This window comes from Nicotiana tabacum, chromosome 10 (assembly GCF_000715075.1).
Source record: "Nicotiana tabacum cultivar K326 chromosome 10, ASM71507v2, whole genome shotgun sequence".
Taxonomy (NCBI): Eukaryota; Viridiplantae; Streptophyta; class Magnoliopsida; order Solanales; family Solanaceae; genus Nicotiana; species Nicotiana tabacum.
The window spans coordinates 155,896,957-155,909,489 of record NC_134089.1 but is presented as its reverse complement, the minus strand read 5'-3'; the positions used below and the strand labels follow the sequence as shown (position 1 = coordinate 155,909,489).

The 12,533-nt window shown below is 39.9% G+C and overlaps 1 long non-coding RNA gene across 1 annotated transcript; it reads right to left on the bottom strand.

Moving 5' to 3' along the window:
• Positions 1–725: 725 nt before the first annotated feature.
• LOC142164797 (uncharacterized) lies at positions 726–11,095 on the bottom strand. Its single transcript, XR_012695833.1, has 2 exons — positions 10,665–11,095; positions 726–2,307 (listed from the first exon to the last, which is right to left on the bottom strand). It is a non-coding gene; the product is annotated as an uncharacterized LOC142164797 (long non-coding RNA).
• Between the last annotated feature and the right edge of the window lie 1,438 nt (positions 11,096–12,533).

Here is a 12,533-nt window from a genome sequence, read left to right as displayed (position 1 = left end):
GTTCCTTCAGTGTTCCCCCCTCCTTCATTCTTTAGTCTTAGGCATTCTTTTATAGTGTAGAGTCTAGGTTGTAGGGTTTTAGGTAAAGGGGTATGGGCCTAGGAATTATGGACTTGGCAATTGTGGGCTAGGTCCAAAATTAGGCCTAAAGATGGGTTGCTCGAGCCCAAGTTCTATTCTTTCGTTGCGAACGAGATTAAAAATACGGGCCCATTTATTAATTAATCCTACTATTCAAATAACTACTAAAATAAAACTAACCATTAAAACAAATCTATATTTGTATTTTCAAATATCATATTAAAATAAAAATACGATACTATTTTTGTGTATTTTTTAGATTAAAAATGACTATAAAACATTAATGAACCTATTTTTTGTAATTTTTGTTTTCTTGTACTAAAATAAAGTAAAAGAGTCAAAATTACTTAAAATATCTATATTATGCCTAAATTAAATATTTTACGCTAATATATAAAAAATCTCGAGGAAGGTAAAAAATCACATGTCTACAGTTGCCCCTCTTTGACTGGAAACGTACAGAGTTTTCAGACAAAGACTGACTAGACAAGTTTTTTACCCGACCCTTATTTGGAGAGACTAAAGCCAAGAGAGAAGGGAGTGTGACCGAGCCCTGGTATCTGGGCTGCATACATATCCTTGGCTATAAAGGAATCAGACCACGTGTAGTTCAGAGATGAGTAAGGTGATGGAGTATACCGAGGTGGAGAGCCGGGCAAGGTGCCATTCCGTCGAGGTTCCGGTCCGCAATCCTGCTATTACATCAAAATCAAAACATGAAAAAGACTAGCTAAGCCTATCAACGACGAGTTACAAGATTCCTATCTATAAGTCTTCTGAAGCTTGATCTTGAGTCTTGAATGGTTCTTCATGCAGACTTTAGATTTGAACCTTGGCACTTGCCAGTTGCAAGTGCTAGCTCGTTCTTCTTCAGATTTTCGGACCAAGACCGGACATGTAGTGCTTGTGATTTCCACCATGTCTTAAGCAGTTCACATCTTTCATCAACTTCTGCATTTGGATTCACTTCTTGCCTTTCCCTCTTTTTCTTTATTGTGACTAACTTCTATTGATAAACTCGGACTGTTGACTCGCATTCTTGCCGCGATATTCTTTGGTTGCTGACTTGAATTGCAATATGAGATGCTTTTCCTTTTCTTCAGGTGGACGCCTGACTGTTGAACTCGAACTGTCTTCTCTTGTTACTTGACACTATTTTCCCTTGCACCTTGAACCATTTTCCCCTGAAACTTGAACTGTCTTCCTTTGAAACTACTTTCCCTTGAAGCTCGAGTTGTCTTCCTACGACACTGATTTCCCTAGAAACTTGAGTTGTTTCCCCTTGTTCTCCAGGTGGGTGCCCGATTACAACAAAATAGACAAAACAAAGAAATTTTCTACCCCAGTTTGCACTAGGAAGATTTGTAGGTTGTTAGCAAAATTGTAAACCACTTTTACTATTGATGCAGTGATGAAATTAAACTAAAGAATAGACTAGGAAAACTATAAACTAAGCTTGACTAAAGTAAAAACTGACCCTATTCTCCAGGCGGGGCTCCCTGACTGCTGACGTGAAATGTATTCCCTGCTCCTCAGGCGGGCTCCTGACTGCTAACGTGAAATGTATTCCTTGCTCTCCAGGCGGGCTCCTTATTGCTGGACTTGAAATGTATTCCCTGCTCTCCAGGCGGGCTCCTGACTTCTAACTTGAAATGTATTCCCTACTCTCCAGGTGGGCTCCTGACTTCAAGATAGACAAAACAAAGAATTTGAAAGCTAAAATTTAAATTGTACTCTCTTGTTCTCCAGGCGGGCTCCTGACTGCTACGCTTGAAAGTATTCCCTGCTCTCCAGGCGGGCTCTTGACTTCAACTTGAAATGTATTCCCTGCTCTCCAGGCGGGCTCCTGACTTCAACATAGACAAAACAAAGAGTTTGAAAGCTAAAACGTAAATTGTACTCCCTTGTTCTCCAGGCGGGCTCCTGACTGCTGCGATTGAAAGTATTCCCTGCTCTCCAGTCGGGCTCCTGACTTCAACTTGAAATGTATTCCCTGCTCTCCGGGCGGGCTCCTGAATTCAAAATAGACAACACAAAGAATTTGAAAGCTAAAATTTAAATTGTACTCCCTTGTTCTTCAGGCGGGTTCCTGACTGCTACGCTTGAAAGTATTCCCTGCTCTCTAGGCGGGCTCCTGACTGCTGACTTGAAAGTATTCCCTGATCTCCAGGCAGGCTCCTGACTTTAACTTGAAATGTATTCCCTGCTTTCCAGGCGGGCTCCTGACTTCAACATAGACAAAACAAAGAATTTTTTCTGCCCCAGTTTGGTGGCTAGGGATAGATGTGATCGTAAAACTAAATCATATTACCAAGCATTACTAAGGATTTGAAAGCTATGTCCCATTATTCAGGGGTTCCTGACAACTCTTAACTAAATGTCAATTTAAAATCTAAGTTATATCTTCTACAGGTGTGACTTCTGCTAAATCTTTCTATCTAAGAGGATCTTTAAACTACTCCTCATTATCTAGGAGGGTCCTGAAAATCAAAAAGTCCAATTTTATCTTAAGAGTCACAACTTTTATGGCTGAGTTATACTACCCTACAGCAGACTTTACGCTAAATGTTGTTATCTAATCGAAATCTTAAAGCTAAGTCCCATTATTCAGGAGGGTCCTGAAAACTCTTAATTGATTCTTATCTCAAGCATGCAAACTTCTAAACCAACTTATATTCCTTTGGGATACATTTATGCTAGATTATGCCATTTCTAAACTTTAAACTAGGTCCTATTTTCCAGGAGGGTCCTGAAAATAAAAAATCAAACTTGTTTGGTGACTGCCTTTCTCCACGGAGGGTTTCTCCGAAACAAACAAGATTTCTGCCCCTATTTCAATCAAAGAAAAATCTTGTTAGTTTAAAATGTGGTGGTTGGTTTGTGGCCTTGACTTTGAGGGCGATTGCTCCTTCACTTCCTATGATAACTGATTTCCCCTCGAGGACCTTGCTTGCTTATGGACTAGCCACTTTCTCTGTCATCCTTATCACAGAAAATGCCCCTTCTCCGTTCAGACCCAATTCCTTCTATCTGTTGCATTGCTCATGAACTGACATTTACCAACCTTTGTGTTTTACCAAAAATACCTTTGATCCGTCCACCTAACACCCTTCATCTGTTGCATTGTTCCTAAATTGATGTGTACCAAACCTTTGTATTTCATACAGATCCCAAAGCATGTTGATTATTACAAGCTCAATGCGCTTGTTGTTCTTTCCTGACTTATGATACTTTGATGTACTGGCCAGATCCCGTTTTGTGCAATTGAAAAGCTGGTGGCAAATTTTGAAGTCATTTCTCACTTATTTTGACCAAACAGACTGAGGAAGAGGAAGTAAACAAGACAAAAGGAACAGAGTAAACGGCAAAGGAAAGAGATGATTCCTAACAAGAAAATTACAAAGTAGAATCCTATCAGATGTGGATACCAACTCTAATGACCATGATATGCACCTGTAGCCTATTCTGTTGAGCAAGTCTGATGTTCAACCCCTGTTTTACCTCTGAACCGTGAAACTGGGCTTCAATGCTCCGATTATTCAATCTGATTCACAATCCTTATTCGACTTGTAGTGCCCGAAGGGTTTTCACCATCAAGCCTCTCTCATTTTGTTCTTTCTCTCAACTTACCGTCGCCTTACGGTGCCCACGAGGGTTTTCACCAATAAGACTCTCTCATTCTTGGATTTCTCTCAGCTCCCGTCGCCCTATGGTGCCTGTGCGGGTTTTCACCGATAAGACTCTCTCATTTTCGTTATTATTATTTTTTTCTGCTTGGACCATAGTGTTGCCCCTAATATGAATCACCTCTATTTTCTCGACTTGGCATCTCTCAAAGACTGATCGGAAGGTCTTTCTTTGGACCGTAATGTGGGTTTTTGGATGGGGTTAAGAAGAAAAGATATCAAAGGCTCGAAAACAATTCAAATGGGTTCAAAATTACAACTTTCAGAATCAGATTTCTTACAACAACCATAACTTCTGCCCCAGTTTCTTGCTTGGGAACTTTTGGATTTTTATTTTGATGAGACCGAACCGTGAGGCTGCCTACGTATCCTTAAAAGGAATTAGGTCGAACGTAGTTCATGTCATAGAAATTACTTTGTTGTTGTGATTTTTCTTTTCTCTCTTTCTTTTCTTTTTCTCTTTTTTCTTCTGTTATTCTTCTTTTCTATCTTTTTTCTCTTTTTCTTTTTCTCTCTTTTTTCTCTTTTTGCTTTTCTCTTTTCTTTTCTTTTCTTTCTCTTTCTTCTCTCTTTTCATTTTTCTTCTCATTTTCCTTTCTTGTTCATTCTTTCTTTTGCTTTTCACTTACTTATCCTCCGCACTTGCGTTTCTGAATTGTGTCGTTGATCCCGAAATAGGGGTATGAAAGAAAATAAATAAGGCTCAAAAGGGGTGACAAGGGATAAAGTGTTTAGATAGCCGAACAAAATGCCTTTGTCATTCCATCCTTCAAAACATGCCAAGTACAAACAACACAATTAAACAAACCAAGGAAAACATTCGTAACATCTTTTGGTTGTGCCAGACTTGATGGCCGTACCCATACATTCGCCTTCTACATTTGTTATATACAAAGCATCATTGGACAACACTCTCACTCTCATTACCACGAGTGGCCCCCTACAAATTTGGGGCAAACTTGATTTTATCTTCAAATTGATGCGGCAGGATGCATTTCAATAGGGGTTTTTATGTTCTATCTGCCCCAGTTTCACACAATTCGGGCTTGAAGTGATCTCAAAATGCCTTTACTTATTTCCCTCAAATGTCCCTACATCTTCAACATAGTTTCATTGCTTCGTGATTAAACTGGCTTTTAAAACCAAGCTGAGAATTACGCGTGCATGTCACGTCACTAGAGTCAACAGGAAAAGAACTATAAAAGAAAATAGAACTAAATGAAAATGACTAGAAATCACAGGGAAAAAAAATTGCATTAGACAGATGGTGATAGGGTTTGGACAACAAAACAAACAAACTAAACTGGGACTACAAACCTAGAACAAACCTAGACAACACTAAACAGGCTACTAGACTAAACAAACTAGGCAAAATAAGAGGATAGAAGGGTTTGAGTCCCAAGACAATATCTGGATTACAACCCTGAAATAACCTGGACAACAGAAATGACAACAAAATAAATCACTAAAACTCCTCCCTGGCTAACCAAGACAGACGCGTCTTTCCAATTGCCAAGCTCGGCATCTTAGCCCCTGAATTCTGCATCAACATTACTAGGACCTTCACAAACTTCCATCACATTATTCTTAACAAATTGATTTTGGGTTCCCTTTGCTGGCTCATTCTTAAGATCAACCTCTGACAGCACGGAAAACTTTGCAGCGCATGGGCCTTCGAGGATCTCAGAAGAATTATCACATTCCTTTTCAGAATAAACCATACCCACCATATGCGTCTCATTATGCACAGACGATGGACTTTGGCTATTATTTGTTGCATCTGGATTTTGCACGACAATGTCACCTACATCAATAAGCTTCTGAATTGCTTTCTTCAGATTCCAATACTTCTCTATGTCATGACCCGGGCATCTGAGCAATATGCGCACCTTTGAGAAAAATCAAACTTCTTTGGAAGAGGGTTTGGCATTTTTATCTGGATCGGCTTCAACATGTCCAATTGCTTCAACTTTTGGAACAAACTGGCGTATGACACTCCCAATAGGGTGAAAGCCTTTTCTTTTTTCAGCAACCTCTCATTCTTAAATGCTTGATTGGGCCGGAAACCTGATCCAGGGGGGTTTCGATAGGCTCGTGGGGGTGGATAGGCATTTTGTGGAGCTGGGTACTGAGAGAATGATATACGATTTTGGGAGTTCCGTGGAGATAAGTGGCATTGGGGAGGATCATCTAGTGCATCAGGATATCCATAGGGACGATGTCGAGGTTGGAAGTGTTGATCAGGAAAGCCCATCGGATCATCTTTTCTGTTTCTCTTTCTTCCACCCAAGCTTACTGGGATGTTTTGAATGTCTTTCGAACAGCTCATGATTTTACCTGATTTTATTCCCTCTTCTACCATCTCCCCCATTTTTAACACATCATTGAAAGGCCTTCCCAAGGCCCGGATCAAATGACTGAAGTAGGTGGGCCCCTGGGCTTTTAGGAAGAGCTCGGCCATTTCTTCTTCTCCAATCGGGGTATTAACTCGAGCAGCCTGCTCCTTCCATCTGAGTCCAAACTCCCTAACACTTTCCTCCGTCTTCTTTTTCATTTTAGATAGGGAGGAGCGGTCTGGGGTAACACCTGATCTGTATTGAAAGCATCGAACAAAATCTTGAGCCATGGCACCCAATGTAGGCCACTTATCAACATCTTGATGAATATGCCAGTCCAAAGCTGCCCCAGCCAGGCTTTTACTGAAATATGCCATCAACAGGTCATATTTCTCTCCAACGCTTCTCATTTCACTGCAATAGACCCTCAGGTGGGCTACCGGATCTCCACACCCATCATACAAGTTAAATTTTGGCACTTTGAACCCCGCGGGCAGGCGAACGTCAGGGGACACAGACAGTTCTTTGTAAGTCATGCTACCTTGGTCTTCCCTTCCTTGTTTGTTTTTCAAGGATTGTTCTATGCCTTTCAGCCTCCTGGGTATCCCATCTTTCCCTTCTCTTCCTGTGAACCTTTCATTTTCAACATGAAACTTATCCCAAAGGCTCTGTTTGTATGAGTTGGGAACTTTGTGGGCAACCTTTGAGGGGTAATATTGGTCATCGTGAGCTTTGAGTGAGTGTTCATTATTGGGGATGGTGGAAAAGACAGGAGGGCAATTTTTGGGAAAGGTAATTGGAAGATGAGTAATGGAGCTACTAGGGTGGTTGGGAAAGCCATGATAAGCGGGTGGGTCTGGAGAGTATGGGGGATCATCTGGCACTGTGACCGATGTTCAGGTAAGGGTAGCATTTAGGAAGCTAGGTGGTTGTGGGGGTGGTACCTTCCCAGTCATCCAGGCCTGATACATATCCGTCATGTGTTGTCTTAACATCTTTACCTCTTCAACCAACCCATTATCCTGTTCAACCGACTACTTCCGGGCACCAGTATCAACCAACTCAGTTCTGTTATTGTCTGCCATTGCCTTTTGACTTTGTGTTGTAGAGAAGAGTTACCACTTTAAAAACCACAAACCACCCACCATTCTGCTATCAATATAACAAAATGAAGTCATCACGTTAGCGTTAGGGCATTTAACATAAGATAATCTCACTTTATGTGCAATGCACCTAGCAACAATTATCGGTTCTAAAATGACTTCGAGGGTACAAAGGTCAGTTGGCATCATCCCAATTTTTTCATTTCAACCTCTATTTTCTTTGCTTTTCTAGCACTTGCTGGCTTGCCTATTTTCCTCCATTTCTCTTTTTTTAATCATCACCCTTTCTTTCTCTCATATCTCACATCCCATAATTTTAATTCTTTTTTCTTTTCTTTTAACAGTCTTAAAAAAATGATTCGATCGAACCCTATGTAGGTTTCCTACGTATCATGGTGCCGTATGAATCAGATCTTTGTGTAGTTCTGAAAGATCGGAAATAAAGCAAACAAACTATCGTTCTCTTTTTTTCTTTTTTACCTTAATGACTACTCTGATGAGAAAAGAGAAATAAAAGAAGCAAATCCTTTTTTTGAATTTTCTAGACTCAATGTTCTATAACTTATCCTAAACTCAAGCTTAACGAGCATATATATTTTTTTTTTGAAATAAACACTCTATGAGAAATTATTAAGAAAAAAAACCCTAGAAGAGAAAAAAAATATTTTTGATTCTCTTTTTTTTAAGAAGAAGATCTAAAGAATAAACCACAGAAACATATTTTGAATTTTCATTTGATATCCTGACGTAATATTTCGAAACAAGCAATGAAAAAGATAAAACAAAATGTTTTTGGATTTCAATTTCGATTGCCTAAAGAAGAAATTCTAACGATAAAACAAAAGATAAAGTATTTTTTTTATATCCTCAAGTTCTAATGAAAATAAAAAGATTTTTTTTCATTTTTCACTAATTTCCCAAAGAAACACCTCAAAAGAAAATCTTTTTGGATTTTGGAATTAACACCTTAACGAAAGCTTTTAAAGATGTACTAAAAGAAAAATTCTCTTTTTTTTTTTAATTTTGGTCCTAATATACTAAAGGAAACACAAAAATAATTTATTTTAAGTTCTAGATATTAATTGCCTAAAGGAAAAACAACCTCAATTTTTTTCCATTTGTAGAATTAGTATTCTAAAGAAAACATATAACGAAAATATAAAATGCAACATCTCTTTTCTTTTGCTTTTGATTTATAACACACTTTTTCAGATGTAAAATAGAAAATACGATGGTAATAAAAAAACTCGACATTACTATACAAAACTAGAAAGTAAAAGACGACATATAAAAAAATCTCCTTAAACAACTTCTGAATGCAGTGGCCCTGGGGTATCTGTCATGCTCAAACTCCTATAAGTAGATCCACACTTGTATGAGAAAACTTGAACCAACGCTATGTGAGACAATAACATTCCCTACTAGACACATGCAAGACATGGTTGAGGCTATTTTTGCAAAATGGTTTATTCGGCCAAAAGGTGGCTAGAAGTGCAAAATTTGGCTAAGACCCCGCAAAGCCAAGAACCTAAGATTTACTAGGAAGACCGGACCCTATGTGGGTTACCTACGTATCACGCCCCGAAAGACGAGAATCAGGTATGCGTAGTTCGGGCAGATTGGATACGGGCGAGAATTTAAACAAAAACAACTAATTTAGAGAATATATTTTTTTTTCTTTTCCCTGAAAATAATGAAACATGCAACATCTTTTTTTTGGATTTTCTTTTTCCTTCTTTTTTTCGATTTTTCGGAAAATAATGAAAAAAGTGCAAAATCTTTTTTTTTTTCAATTTTCAAGCTCTCTTTTTTTCTTAACAAAAATGTGACAGAAAACATAATTAGGCCCCACTCGCTTTATCTTCACACTTCACCCTCTCTTTTTCTTTTTCTTTTTCTTTTTTCTTTTTTTCATTTGCCCTCAACTATCATTGGTCCGCCAAATGACCCGTTTACCCCTGAATAGATGCAACATGTAGCACATAGGATGCATCAAGATGGTCTGTTATTTTGGGTATACCTGTCATAGACGGACCCAACCCCCGTGTTGAGTCCCCAAAGTCAAAATGCACATGATGCAAACAAGCGTTCCTACTAGGGATCCGGCATGAGGCTGAGTTATTCTAGGTTCAAAACCTGGGTATGTGTTCTAGACTGTGTACCCGAGCGGACAACTCGAGCCAAGGAGGGAGCTACGTACCGGGAACCAAAAGGCCATCCGGCTTAGTAAATTGTCCGAGCCTCTTTCTTATTAAAAGGTATGACACTAACAGAATAGGGAGTCTCGACCAGTGAGCACATCCCCGAAGATGAGAAGAGAAGGGTTTCGTAGAAATTTATATACAGTTCAGATAATATCAAAGCGGTCAAAGCATCATTTAGCACATTAGGTCCAAACAGAGCCCTGAACCAGATATTCTGGGTTCTTGTCCCCAGCAGAGTCGCCAGAGCTGTCACACCTCCTTTTTTACCTACAACCCCGGAAGGGGATGTATAAAGGAGTTTTTTCCAATTAAAAGACAATCGAGACGGAATTTATACTAAGAAATTCAGAGTCGCCACTTGGGAGATTTGTGGTGTCCCAAGTCACCGGTTCCAATCCCGAATCGAGGAAAAGATTGACTCTGTTTAACAGTCCGCGAACCAGAAATCTGGGTAAGGAATTCTGTTAACCCGAGAGAAGGTGTTAGGCACTCCCGAGTTCTGTGGTTCTAGCACGGTCGCTCAACTGTTATATTTAGCTAAATTATCTAATTTTAGAACACTTTTAAACCTATGTGCATTTTAACTTTTTAGCCGCCTTTAATTAATTTTAAGAAAAATTCAACGTCACATAAAACATGTTTCGAACCGCGTCACATAAATGCACCCGCAGCCCGCAACACATTTTATCTAACGTTGTTGAGATTTGGATTCGGGTCACATAAATGCGCACCCGAATTGGAGATTATGCATCGCAACTATGCCACGGTTACCGTACCCATAGTCACGAGGATTCATTTACGCGCTTAAAAGTTTGCCTATCCAAAACGTCGTCGGCCTAAACATACGTACTTCTATCATTCAATTAATGAAAGCATATTCATAACATTTTAAAGCTTTTTGACTTACTTACGCCAATCCAAGCTCAAACTAATGTTTGTTTCTTTTAGTCTAATTCTATAATCCAATTTTCAAACTCAGCATCCGAATACAACCCTTATAGAACTCTAACTTACCTAAGAGTATGAAAATTAAAACGGTCCAAATGAAAATGAATGAATATTTGAGGAATAGTAGCTACTGTTGCTCATAAATTAGTTATAAACCATTAAAGATTATATCACAAACAATAAAAAGGGAAAAAAAAAACTAAATCACACCCCATCCTAAAGCAGATAACGATATGCAAACAAAAAACATCTTTAACACAGATAAGAGCATAGCAAGAACAAGAATATAATAAAAAGGGAAAGTACCAGAAATGTTTTGAGATCTTAGAGTGGCGTCAACTCTAGAGTGATCTTGGATGAGCTATGAACCTGGAACCGGAATATGACAGTAGCTCGGACGGAACACTGACTCGACAACCTCAAACGGGATGATGAATAGAAACTTCTCACGTTTCTGTCACTGTTTTTGCTGCATTTCTGACCAGTTATGGTAGCGGCAAATGTGGGAGGGTGGAACGGTAGCAGTGTGTGTGTGTGTGTTCGCCGGTATCAATGGTGGTCGCCGGTGACATCGTGTGTCTGGTTTCCAACGAACAACGGCTGGTTTAAGTTGTTTGGTCGCTGGTTGGTGTTGTCACTTGCCGGTGAGGCAGTAGCGGAATGAACGGGGTGAGGTGAGTGAGGTTACCGGATTTCCGGCGAAGCTGGGTGGCGTCGCTGCTTCTTTTTCAGGCTCTGACGCTTTTCTTCTATCGTTCCAGTGAAGAAGATGATGAAAGCTACGTGGGGGGTCGTTCGATGAAGAAGAAGACGTTAGGGGGTCCGGGTCTATGCGCAGCTTTTGTTCAACTTTTGCTCGGCCTTTTTTTCGTTCCTTCAGTGTTCCCCCCTCCTTCATTCTTTAGTCTTAGGCATTCTTTTATAGTGTAGAGTCTAGGTTGTAGGGTTTTAGGTTAAGGGGTATGGGCCTAGGAATTATGGGCTTGACAATTGTGGTCTAGGTCCAAAATTAGGCCTAAAGATGGGTTGTTCAAGCCCAAGTTCTATTCTTTCGCTGCGAATGAGATTAAAAATACGGGCCCATTTATTAATTAATCCTACTATTCAAATAACTACTAAAATAAAACTAACCATTAAAACAAATCTATTTTTGTATTTTCAAATATCATATTAAAATAAAAATACGATACAATTTTTGTGTATTTTTTAGATTAAAAATGACTACAAAACATTAATGAACCTATTTTTTGTAATTTTTGTTTTCTTGTACTAAAATAAAGTAAAAGAGTCAAAATTACTTAAAATATCTATATTATGCCTAAATTAAATATTTTACGCTAATATATAAAAATCTCGGGGAGGGTCAAAAATCACATGTCTACAACCACACTCATTACAACTCACAGGTGCTGGAGAAGGGGACTGAAGGGAACCCCTCGCACCGGAGTGACTAACAGATGCACTCGGCATAGAAGAGCCCTGAACTAATGGAACATGGGTTGAACTCTGAGTTGGAAGGGCGCTGAGTGATGGCTGGCCCTGCTGAGATCCATGATAACCATGACCCGAAGATGCCCCACGATAACCTGGGCGAGCTAGCTGAGTAGACCTGAATGAACGGCCTCTATCGTACTGAATCTGACCCTTCGAAGGAGCACCACTATAACTACCAGATCCTTGAGGCCTCCCTCTCCTCTCACTCCTAACGACGAACGACTCAATCTCACGGGCGATATCCACAACCTTTTCGAAAGTAGCACCAGCCAGCTTCTCCCTGGTCATGAGAATATGGAGCTGATAAGTAAGACCATCAATAAACTCCTAATCCTCTCTCTATCTGTCGGGACCAACCAGTTGGCATAACTAGCCAACTCAGAGAACCTCAACTCATACTGCGACACGGTCATCTCCCCCTGACGCAACCACTCAAACTGCCTACGCGGCTCCTCTCTGTGAGACTGCGGCACATACTTCTCCAGAAAGAGAACGGAGAACTGCTGCCAGGTAAGGGGTGCTACACCAACAGGCCTACACCTCTCAAAATCCTCCCACCAAGTGAAAGCAGCTCCTAAAAACTGATAGGTGGTAAAAGCGACCCCGCTGGTATCCAGAATACCGACAGTATAGAGCATCCTCTGACACTTATCCGAAAAGCCCTAGGCATCCTTGCCCTCT